General features: G+C 49.1%; 1 protein-coding gene across 1 annotated transcript in view; it reads left to right on the plus strand.

Annotated features, from left to right (window-relative positions):
- The window catches only part of LOC112402838 (developmental pluripotency-associated protein 2-like), a 48569-nt gene that overhangs the window by 510 nt on the left and 35946 nt on the right, over positions 1–12113 (plus strand).

A 12113-nucleotide genomic window follows, 5' to 3' on the forward strand; every position in this document is an offset into this window, starting at 1 on the left:
GCCTTAACCCCCAGTGTATCCGTGGTATCATTTTGTGTATCTTTGATTTTTCTAGAAATAGCATTATATGCTGCGATACGGTTTTTGGCCTCTTTTATGATCATCTCCAGCCCAGATTTCTGAGCTTCTCTATCCGAGCTGCTTCTCTGCTTGTATGTCCTTGGGTCACCGTCAAACTCAGCCTGGCAACTTCTTAACTCCAAGTCTGGACACACAGGCCTTCCTTGGCCCCCCTTGCAGCACACTCAACCACACGACTCTGCTTAATTTCCTCACATAGGCTTCTGCAGTTACTTTGTTGTTTTATTTGTGTAAACTGTCCTTCCACCCCTGGAGTGTAAGCTTCAGGATTGCAGGGACTTTGTTTCTTTTGTTCACGGTTTTTCCTGACAAGGTATCTGCCACTAGCAATGCCCAAGAAATGAATGAATAAATGTCCTGAACAGACCTCGTGACTTAATTCTTCCCCTCCCCCAAACCTGTCTGCTTCTTGTATTTCCTGTCCTGGAAGATGGTGACACCACCATCTGCACAGTCACCAACGCCAGAAACTTTCCTGTTACTTTGGACTCCTCTATCTCTCCCCCGCCCCCCCCAGTCCACCTGGCACTTCTGTTTCCTGGAATTCTCCCAAAGTATCCCCCTCTCTGTGCTCCTTTCACTGCTGCTGCTGGTTTCAAGTCCTCATGTCTCTTGTAACAAAACTCTTCTACCTGCTCTCACAGGCCAGCCCTTGAGTCTGTCAGCCTCCACTCTCACCCCTCTCCAGAGGAACCAGGTACAGAATATACCAACACTTTGTTTTCAGTCTCCCGGAGCTTCTAAAAGCAGTACCTTGACCAGACCAAGCTGCTAGATGTCCTGTGTGTAAACACAACAAGAGCTTGAGCAGAAGGGAAATTGTGTGCAAACACAGGAGCTAGGTATTTGATTGCTGGGAGGACTCTTTAAAAACAGCTCTTAGGAGCAGTCATCCAAAATACAAATACAGTGAATGCTGTATATTAAAGCCATTACTGCCCCTGGGAAGGGGGAAAGCCATACTAGTGCTCCATATTTGGGGAAAAAGAAGGAAGGAAGGAAATGAGGGAGGCAGGGAAAAAAGAAAGGTTTTTCTTCATGCTTCCTGGATCTCCCAAATCCCTTGATTCAGTTGCTCAGAAAGTCAGTGCTGGTTTTAGCTGAAGACGATTTATGAGGCATGAGTAGAAACAGGAGAGAGTAATGCAACCCTATTAACCAGGAGGGAGCTGTTCCCATCCAGGTGGGATTCTAAACCCAAGGAGATTCCATCCTTGGAGCACAGCCCTCCATCTCGGCTGTGCTCCCATAGAGGTGTCTGAGACTGGGACCCAGGCTTCTCACACCACAGCAGCACCCTGCCCCCTCCTTCTTTCCCTAAGGACTGTCAGTCTAGGCTGTGCTGGACACAAAAACAGGCTTCCCCATCCCCTTGTTAACAGTAATGCTGCCTTCATGTTAAGAGTTTTTGCAAGGTCTTTCATGTATTTATCTCATTGGATACTCACACTCTTTGGCAGCCCTGTTGTTTTCCTTCCCTTTTTATGGATAAGCAGGATAGATTTGCCCAAGGTCACACATCTAGTTAGTGGCTGATGCAACAATCTTTCATGCCTCCCTGCCTTGGAACATGCTGTTGCTTAGGATGTCCCCTTCCTCCATTGGCCAGACTCCTCTGGACCTTTTCTGAGACCAGCTCAGAAGTCACCTTCTCTGTGAAGCCACTCCCTGCTTCCTGGGGAAATGGAGTGCTTTTTTCTCCTATCCCTCATGGCTCAGCCAAGGGACTGTGGCTGTGGTTACCAGGCCATGTTGCTGTGCCGTGTGGCAATGAGCTGGACCAGCATTCGTTCCCTGATGTATGTGTTGGTGGGAGAGAAGACTGGGACATTTTCAGAGGGAAGTCTGGACATTTCTGACAAAATGTTGAAAAGCATACATTGTTTGATCCCCATGTCAAGGAAGCTATCTGATTCATTCATTCATTCATTCAAGACATTTTTATTGAGTATCGACTATGTGCAGAAAAAGCATTTGACAACCCAGGATACCCATTCCTGAAGAGTTCTTTGCAAACTGGAGCAAGGAATTCCTCTACCTGCTGAAGGGTGTCACAATAAACCTACAGCTGACATCATAATTAATGGCATAAGACTGCATGCCTGCCCCCCTATGATTGACAACAAGGAAAGATTTCTGCTCTTGCCATTTATTCAACATGGTACTAGAGGTCGTAGTCAGTGCAATGAGGCAAGAAAAAGAAATAAAAAGCATAAAGATTGGAAAGGAAGAATTATAACTGTCTTTAGTCATAGGTGATGTAATAGTTTACTAGGAAATCCTAAGGAATCTATATAACAACTGCTAGAACTAATTAGTAAATTTAGCAAGCTCAAAGGAGACAAGGTCAATATACAAAAAAAGAAATACTTCTTTTGCTAGCTGCAAACAGTGTGAATATGAAGTTTAAAAAAAATTTATTTACAATAGTATCAGAAAACCCCAACAATAACAACAAAGAAGCTGGACATAAAGGAGTACATGATTCTATATATGAAATTCTAGAAAAGGCAAAACTAATCTACAGTGACAGAGAACATATCAGTAGGTGCCTGGGGCTCGGGCTGAGCCTGGGGCTGGGAAGGGGATTAACTACAAAGAGGCCGGAGGAACTTCTTGGGGTGATGAAAGTGTTCTGTATTCTGGTCAGGGTATACACACTTGTCAAAACTCATTAAAACTTACTCTTAAAATGGGTGCATTTTATTGTATGTAAATTATATCTCAATAATATTCATTAAAAAGAAAAAAGTAAGGCAGACTACATAAATGCATATGTGTACATCGCATCAAGTTTAGAAATGTGGAAGGGCACAGACAGATAGTTACACCCGGAGATCCACTTAGGCATTGCTTAGTTTCAGACGTGGACTGCTCCCAGACTTGGTGGGGTCTGGAGGAGAGACTTGCTTGGGTTTTTGGTAACCAAACCTGAGGTTTTGGTTTTGAAGGTCCTGAGGCTTCCTGCTGACCTGTTACCAGTTTCTTTTTGCTTTCTTCATCTGACAGTTGGCTGTCAAACCTTTAATTGCTTCTTCAATCCTTGTTTTTCTGCAAAAGGGACACTACTGGGAAAACATCCCACTACCCATCCCACCCCCAGGGCCTGAGATTTCATTTCTTTGCAGAGATTCGTAAGGAGCATTTCAGGTTCGCAGAGTCTAAGGCTGGGGCAGGGACAAGTCTCTCCTGAGGGGTCCCACATCTCAGGAGATGCTGAAAGGCCTGTGCCTGCCTGGGGGCTGGAGGGAAGCAGGGGCAGGTGGTGTGACTGGGGGCAAAGGACACAGGCCAGCAGCCTCTCTCCCTCCTTTCCTTTCTCTTTACCAGACTCAGCTTGAGCCGGGTTTCTGGTTACAGTCCTAATGAGGCTCTGCAAGCCAAGCCTTCTCATTAATGAAAGGCTGTGTTGTTCTGGCTCCTGCAAGGATAAGCCACTGCCAGTGGGTCTCCCTCTCCTTGTCCACAGGCTGGAACCTGTTTTTCCAAATGTTTTGTGAGCTCATTTTTCCCGACCCCACGTTTTCCTGACCGTTTCTTAGAAGGAAAGCGCCTTCGGTAAAATGTAAATTCTCGGAGGCCCAGACTTGTGCTTCTGATATATTTTGAATAAAGCTTGGGACTTGACTGGACAGTCTGTCCGGCTGGGCAGACGCTGCCGGGGTGGATAATGCCCTTTTTCTTCCCTCCTCCCTCCCTCCCTCCCACTCCTCCCTTTGTCCTGACTTCTGAGAGGCAGTAGGCTAGAGTTCAACCAGGCTAGTTATAGTATGTACTTCAAAGTGAAGATTAATAGTAATAATTCTGCTAACACTGAGTATGTGCTACATGCTGTCCTAAGTCCTTCTAGGACACTTTCAGTTGGAACTATGACTGTATCCCGATTTATTATGTCATGGGGTGGGGGGAGGTCATCACACAGCAGGCCTTGCTAATAAGTGACAGAGCTGGGATTTGAACAAAGAGAATGTGCTTAACCACCCAGCTACGTGGTCTGAGGTAGGACACATGAAGAGCTTAGAGCCCTACCCATGATCAATACTGAATACACAGTAGTTATGACCAGGATTCTCACCAGGTATCTATTTGCATCCAGTGAAATGCACAAGAACTGTCATTTCCAATTTAAAAGAGCAGAGCAGGCTGGAGAGAAGGGTTAAGGACGCGTGTAACCCTAAAAGAAGAGAGAACGGTTATTTACTCATCACCTGCTATATGCCAGCCTGTGCAGAGGATGCTATAAACACAACCCCTTATCCAAAACGCTGGGGTGTGTGTCACAAGTCAGAGCTATTCTGATGATTTTAGAAACACTGGACGGTGCACGTACTGCATGCTAGATGACACCCCAGCCCCAGGGCAGCACTCCATCCGCAAGCACAGAACAGTTCTGGATGGTCACACCGTGTGGGATTAAAAAACACCGTGTAAATAGCTTCAGGATCCAGCAAGGTCAGAGTCTGCCGCCACATGAGGTGGCTCCAGGTCAGCTTCTGCTGCCGAGGGAGTTAGCTTCCAATTTGCGGGGCCTTCTGCATTTTAGGATGGTGGATGAGGGATTGTGGAGGAGTGGTTCACTTCATCCTCCCATCAAGCCTGGGAGGTGGGTATTATCCCACCAGGGCGGCCAGGCTGAGGACTTTGCCTGAGGTCACAGAGCCCTGAGACAATGGTAAGAGCATTCACGCTAGCCAGGTCCAGTGCTATCTCATTTAATCCTCCCAACAAGCCACGACCTCAGCTGAGCAAACTGAGCTTAGGGGAGGTTAAGCAAGCTACCCTGCCTGCAGAATGGGAGTGCTTTACCACTGAGTGGTGGCAAAGGTTAACCATACCCACATAGAGTCAGGCCATGTGGGTTCAAGTTCCAGAACTTTGGGCAAGTCACTTAACCTCTCTGAGCATCTGTTCCCCTACTCTAAAGAGGAGATAGATACTAACAGTGCTTGCCTCTCAGGGTTGTGGAGAGGATTACATAAGCTAATTGTGCCCTGGCCAGAGAAACTGCCAGTAAACATAAGTCTCATTATTATCATGCTTTTTGGCTCCCCAGCCCCTTGATATGGGTTTAAGCTACACTGATTGGGGAGGGGGCTGCTGCCGGCAGTTGGCAAGGCTGTTGGGTGAGAGACTTTGAGAAGCGGGGTCTGGGTTTTTGTCCACAGGGTGGGGCCTTGAACTGGAGAGAGGCCCCTTGTTCTCCTCAACCTGGTACCCAGTGCTGACTGTGCTGACATCTGAGGGATTCTGGGCCAGGAGCATCAGCGTGGATGCAGCCATCCCACAGGGAGAGGCAACGGTGTCTAGACCCAAAGCAGCTTCCAACCACTGAGGCGGACGGGGCTGAGCAGGAGAGAGGAACAGGGCAGACACTTCTCATTCATTCGTTCATGCATTCATGCAACAAATACTGATTTGCCCGCTTCTCTGTTGCAAACCTGAGCCTGGCACACGGCATCCTTAGTGGATGAATTTTATAGGGTCCTGCATGCCTGGGGCTTCAGTCTCTTGGAGACCTGAAGACTGACCTGGAATGAACCAGGCTAAAAGGAGGGGGGAGAATGGCCCACGGAGGAAGAGCAGCAGGGGCAAAGGGCCTGAGGCCTGGAGAGAAAACAAGTCCCATGGGGCCGGAGAATGGCAGGGAGAGAGGGCAGCCAGGTCAGACTAATAAGGCCCAGGATTTTGCACTTTATCCTGGGGGGAATGGGAAGCCACTGAAGGGTGGTGGTTTCAAAAGGGCAGTGGTACGACCTGAGAAGATGTCTGAAGAAGATGCTTCTGGCTGCTGTGTGGTCAAAGAATTGGTTGGTGGAAGATTAGAATCAGAGAGATGTTTGGATGGTGCAGACAAGAAAAGAGTGGTAGCCTAGAGCAGGGTCAGGACATAGGGGGCAGAGGAAAGGGCTGTGTATTTATTTAGATGACAGACCATGTGAGGGATGGCTGTGAGGTGGGGATACAGACCGTGGTCCCTGTGGCAGACAGCTGGTTTTCTGAGCCCACGTATAATGGAGTGGGGGGCACTCCCATTACAGCCTTCGGCTGGCGGGGGCATGGCTTCCTCTACCTCCTTCCTCCAACTTGCTGACTGTCACGCTGGGCTCTCCTGGCCTAGCCTGAACCAGTTATGATTTTAAAGTGGGGGCCCAGGGACTTCCCTGGCGGTTCAGTGGTTAGGACTCAGCACTCTCATTGCTGTGGCCCCAGGGTTCGATCCCTGGTGGGGGAACTAAGATCCCACAAGCCGCGCGGCAGGGCCAAAAAAAAAAAACAAATTGTGGGCCCAACGTAGATGGCCTAGAGCCAGGGTGCTCGTGCCACCTCCAATGCTGATGATGGTGGATGTCAGAGCCCAGTGACGACCCCAGTGTTCCCCTTCACCCTGCTCCGAAAACCACCCACCCGCATAAGCAAAACAGGAGAAAGGCACTGAGGATCTGCCTTGGGGAAGCTGGGTGGAGAAGGGCTCTTTTTCTTGGGGCAGCTTCAGCTCAGTTGTACCTGACAGAACTGGGGGAAATTACAGCTCTCTCTGGCTTTCTGTAGGACCACAGGGGAGTTGGTAGACAGGGGACATGAGAGTAGGGGTGGAGTCCCGGTGGGTCCCTGCAGACGTGCAGGAGGGCACAGGTGCCTGTGTATCCTGGGTCTGTCCTTCAGGCTCTGACGGCTGACTTCTCAATGGGCTTTTTTCCTGGGCTCCCTGGCCCAGGGAGGGGGAACCAGGGCACCAGGGTTTGAAGGCTTCATTAGCTCTTGGCAATTATCCCACGTTTGCTGTCCTCCCAGGGGGAGCTGGCTCTGGTTGCAGGCCTGGCAGCCCCACAGTCTAAGTGGGGCAGAGCTGGGCTGCTGTTACCCTGGGCCCAGGTCAAGGGAGGGGGCAGGTGTACAAAAGGGAGCCAGAATCCTAGTAGCCTTTATAGAGCACCTGTGCCTGTATTAACTCACTCAACTGTCCCAACAACCCCGTGAGGGGAGAATGTTATTCTTGTCCCTATTTTACAGATGAGGACACTGAGGCATAGAGGCTTTGAACCAGTGTGGTTGGGCTCCAGACTCTATGTTCCAACCTCCCAGGACTGGATTAGGGGCTCTCAGCAGAATGCATAGTTATTCTTTCTCCCTGATCTGTAAGCCACCTTGCCATCGATCACCCCTCTTTGTGCTGATTTGTAAATCTATTACTAGTGAAGGGAGAGGAAGGCAGGGGTAGGGAAAGAAGACAAGCTGGGTTCTCATTACCAGAGGGCTTTGGCTGCCACGGCCATGGCCATGAGCATCAAAGCTAATGATAGCCGAGCATGTCACTGTATGCTCTGCCACTTACGGGCTGTGTGACCTGCAGTGAACCTGACTTTCCTCTTTTATAAAAAGATGCTTAAAATGTTTACTTCATCGGGGTATTCAGAATCTCCCCCAACACACACCCTCTCTCAGAGTTAGAAGTGGCCCCTCCTGCTTCCTTGGGACTCAGCCCACTCCTTCCTTGTAGCTCTCCTACTAAACTGTGGGGTCCAGGACAGGGACAGGTCGTTCCCAACACCAGCATGCGAGGGCACTGGGGGAGTGTAGTTGGATTATTGATAAATAAATTTACAGATGGGGAAACTGAGGCTTACAGACGTTGCATCTCGATAGCTCTACAAATTGTAAGGGACAGAAATAACAGGAGACCTGAGTCTTATCATTCCCGATTCCATGGGATCCCAATGCCCATCACTGAAGGCTACGTGTTGGGTGGTTGACAAAGTGTTTTAAATGTGGTCCCTACCGCTCAAAGACAGCCAAGCCACCCAATGCTGTGATTGGGGGCCAAACCCTCTCTCTAGGTGACGTCATCAAGTTTCATGACTTAAAAAACCATCCATATGACATTCGTGTTGACTCCCAATTTCTATCTGCAGCTCCACCCTTTCCCTAGATTTGTTCTGGAATATCCACCTACTTGACACTTCCAGATGGGGATTGAATAGGCAGGTGGGGACAAACATTGACAAAGCCTGTCTACTGATTCCTCAGCCCATCCTCCCCAGCCCACCTCACCTGCCCCATTGGATGGTCTCCATCAGAAGGACATCGCCACCCACGTGTTGCTTTCCAGGCCTGGAATCAGTTCAGGACTTAATGGAGTCACTGAATCATGAAAAGTCTGATTTTTTTTTTTTTTTCACAGCTTCTAGCTGAATTCCTTCTGATCTGAGCGCTAGGGACTCAGATAAGAACAAGAAGTGGTCCCCACCCATCATGGAGCTCAAATTCCATTAGGCAAGACCATCAATAAACAAAGGAACAAATGGTACAATAAAATATAACCTCGTGTCCAATGCCACGAAGGAAGTAAGTGGAGCACTGTGATGGTAAATGATTTAAGTATCTAACATTTCCTTTGGAGAGGGTGGTCAGGGAAGGCCTGTCTGCAGAAGTGGCATTAGGCTAGATGTGGAAGATGCAAAGGAGCTAGACATGTAAGGACCTGGGGTGAGTGTCCCCACCAGCGATATAGCAGGTGCAAAGGCCCTGAGGTGGGAGTGAGCTTGGATTGTGTGAGAAGTTGGAAGAAGGAGGCCTGTGTGGCTGGGGGCTGGTGAGCAGGGGAGGGGAGATGCCGGGGGATGGAGAGGTAGGTCCTCACCAGACCAGGCAGGCTGTGTGCACAGACACGGACTCCAACCTTCAGGACCTGTTTTTACCCCACCCCCACCCCCTTCCCCTGAGTCTGGGGATTGGCTTGCAGCAACTTACATTCTGAATACATCCCAGTTCATACGCTGAAACTTCACCGATTCAAGCCCCGTGAGTCTGTAGCAGTACAGACATGGCTGAATCACACAGTCAGGGAGGAACAGGCTCGCAAAGCCAACCAACCGTGTTTACAGTTTGTAAAGGGGATGGTGACAGGGACGCCGAGGGACCCTCAAGGCCCTTCACTCCTTGGTCCCAGAGCCTCTGTTTCTGGAAATACGGCTGATTTGAGGTCCCCAAAACACCTTTTGCTACAAAACTCCTCCAAATCCAAGATGAGACACAAAGGATAACGTTTAGAACACAAAACCAAGTTATTCTCTGTATTTATTTTTTTTTAATTGTAGTAATACAGACGTCACACGATTTACCATTTTAACCTTTTTCAAGAATACAATTCAGTGGCATTAAATACATTCACCTTGTTGTACAACCATCGCCCCCATCCATCTCCAGAACTATTTCATCCTCTCAAACAGAAATTCTGTCTCCTCTAAACATTACCTTTCCATTCCCCCCAGAGCCGCTGGCAACCACCCTTCTACTTTCTGTCTATGGATTTGACTGCTCGAAGTACTTCCTATATGTGGAATCCCACACTATTTGTCTTCTTCTGACTGGCTTGTTTCACTCAGCATCATGTCCTCAGGGTTTGTCCATGTTGTTTTTGTCGGTCCTTCCTTCCTTTTTTTTTTTTTTTTAAAGATTTATTTATTTATTTTAGGCTGCGTCGGGTCTTAGTTGTGGCACGCAGGATCTTTCACTGTGGTGTGCGGCCTTCTCTCTAGTTGTGGCGTGAGGGTTTTCTCTCTCTAGTTGTAGCGCGGGCTCCAGAGTGCGTGGGCTCTGTAGTTTGAGGCACGCGGGCTCTAGTTGTGGTGCGAGCTCAGTAGTTGTGGTGTGCGGGCTTAGTTGCCCCATGGCATGTGGGATCTTAGTTCCCTGACCAGGGATCGAACCGGTGTCCCCTGCATTGGAAGGTGGATTCTTTACCACTGGACCCCCAGGGCAGTGCCAGTCCTTCCTTTCTAAGGCTGAACAATATGGTACCATACTTTGTTTACCCATTTATGCGTTGATGGTCACCTGGGTTGCTTCCACCTTTTGGCTTTTGTGAATAAGACTTTTCTGAATGTGGGTGTATAAATAAATGTCTGTTTAGGATTGCAGACAGCTTTCAGTTCTTTTGGGTATTCCACAGAAGTGGAATTGCTGGATCATGTGGTTGTTCTATTTTTAATTATTTGAGGAACTGCCATATTGTCTTCCATAAAACTTCGAGAAATTACTCCAGGGGGTCTATGGAGAGGGAATCACGACTACCCTTCAGTTGTTGGCTGAACTTTGTAGCCAGGATGTTTGGCAATGAGGAGACTGAAGGAATAAGGGTGCAGGGGCCCCTCCAGGGCCAAGAGGCTCTGTGAAGGTGGATTTTAACATAACTGCCAGCAAAGACAGGTGAAGAAACGTGTCTGTCCATCTGGACTCAGGAGGAAAGGAAGAAAAAGCTCCTCTGAAAATTTGTGGACTTCTCTGGTGGCGCAGTCATTAAGAATCCACCTGACAATGCAGCGGACAAGGGTTTGAGCCCTGGTCAGAGAACTAAGATGCTGAGGAGCAACTAAGCCCGTGCCCCACAACTACTGAGCCCGCGAGCCACAACTACTGAGCCTGTGAGCCACAACTACTGAGCCTGCGCTCTAGCACCCACGAGCCACAACTACTGAGCCCACGTGCCACACCTACTGAAGCCCGCGCACCTAGAGCCCGTGCTCCGCAACAAGAGAAGCCACCGCAATGAGAAGCCCGTGCACCGCAACGAAGAGTAGCACCTGCTCGCCGCAACTAGAGAAAAGCCTGCGTGCAGCAACGAAGACCCAATGTAGCTAAAAATAAATAAATAAATAAACTTATTTTTTTAAAAAGACAATTTGTGCCCACAGACCTGCCTTCATGTGAGTCTGGGTTTTGAAGTTATACTGCCTTGGTGACCCAGAAAGACCCCAGGGCCTGTGAGAAAACCCGGCTGTGGGCATCTGGTGGGGCACATGGTCCCAGGCTGGGCAGGGTGGGGAGTGGAGGGAGGGAGGGTAAGCGGGTGCCAACGAGCTGTTACCACCGCAGGGATGTGGAGCCAGACCCCACGGGGCCCCAGGGAGGTGGAGTGGACGCAGCTCAGGACGGCCCCGAGGAGGCTGGGGGCTCGGCGTCTCTCCCTCAGATTTGCTCCTGGGCGACCATCTCCTGGTTCCCTCAGACCGTGTGTGTCCCCGGCCCGGGCATGTCCTCATGGAGGATTCGGGAAGCCACTGGGGCTTGCCTGGGAAGTGTCCGCCATGACTCTGGGGCTGGCTGAGGGGATGCAGGTGGATGCCTGAAAACACTTAATCCATTAAGTTAAATAGTCCGGGGAGCAGGGTTGGGGGCGTCTAGCAGAAGGCCTACGCCCTCAACCATGGCTCTGCAGGATTCCCATCCTAAGGCGCAAGCTGAGTGTGAACTCAAAACCACCATTTCAAAGCACAATCAGGACTTCCCTGGCCGTCCAGTGGTTAAGACTCTGTGCTTCCACCGCAGGGGGCGCAGGTTCGATCCCTGCTGGGGGAACTAAGATCCTGCGTGCCCTGCATCTCGGCCAAAAAAAAAAAGCACAATCTACCCCAGGAGTGTGCCCAGATTCTTCTGCCACGTGACAGTCTTTCATGCCCCCATGCCTTTGTATATGCTGTACCCTCAGCCTGGGACTCTTTCTCCTTTCCCTGCTGTAGGTTTACCTTCTCCCCGACCCAAGCATTCTTCCCCTCTGCACCCCTAGGACACCTCAGCCAGATGTCCTGTTTGTTTACATTTGTCTTTCCTGCCTTAGTGTTCACTGCTCAGCCGGTGGCCAGCCCAGGAAGTACACGTGAAGTGAGTAGATAACAGAGTGGTGAAAGGTACTGCCCTGCCCAGACCTCCCTCTCATCCCCTTGTCAAGGGTGAGCCTTGCTATGGAAAAGTTGGTCAACTTAGTTTCAGTAACCCTGTGTCTGTGAATATAATAACACTTAATTCTTTATAACAGTCTGTGAATTTTAGACCAGGTCTCCCTTTAAAGTGTGGATATCTATGTTTTTGTCTTTGTTTTAAATTGAGGTGAGATTCACCTCCCGTTCAGTGTAGAGTGAGGTTTGTTTTGTTTTTTAAATTTATCTTACTGAAGTATAGTTGATTTACAATGTTGTGTTAATTTCTGCTGTACGGCAAAATGATTCAGTTATACATATATATACATATATATATAT

The sequence above is a fragment of the Neophocaena asiaeorientalis genome, unplaced genomic scaffold (genome assembly GCF_003031525.2).
Source record: "Neophocaena asiaeorientalis asiaeorientalis breed wild unplaced genomic scaffold, Neophocaena_asiaeorientalis_V1.1 scaffold275, whole genome shotgun sequence".
NCBI lineage: Eukaryota > Metazoa > Chordata > Mammalia > Artiodactyla > Phocoenidae > Neophocaena > Neophocaena asiaeorientalis.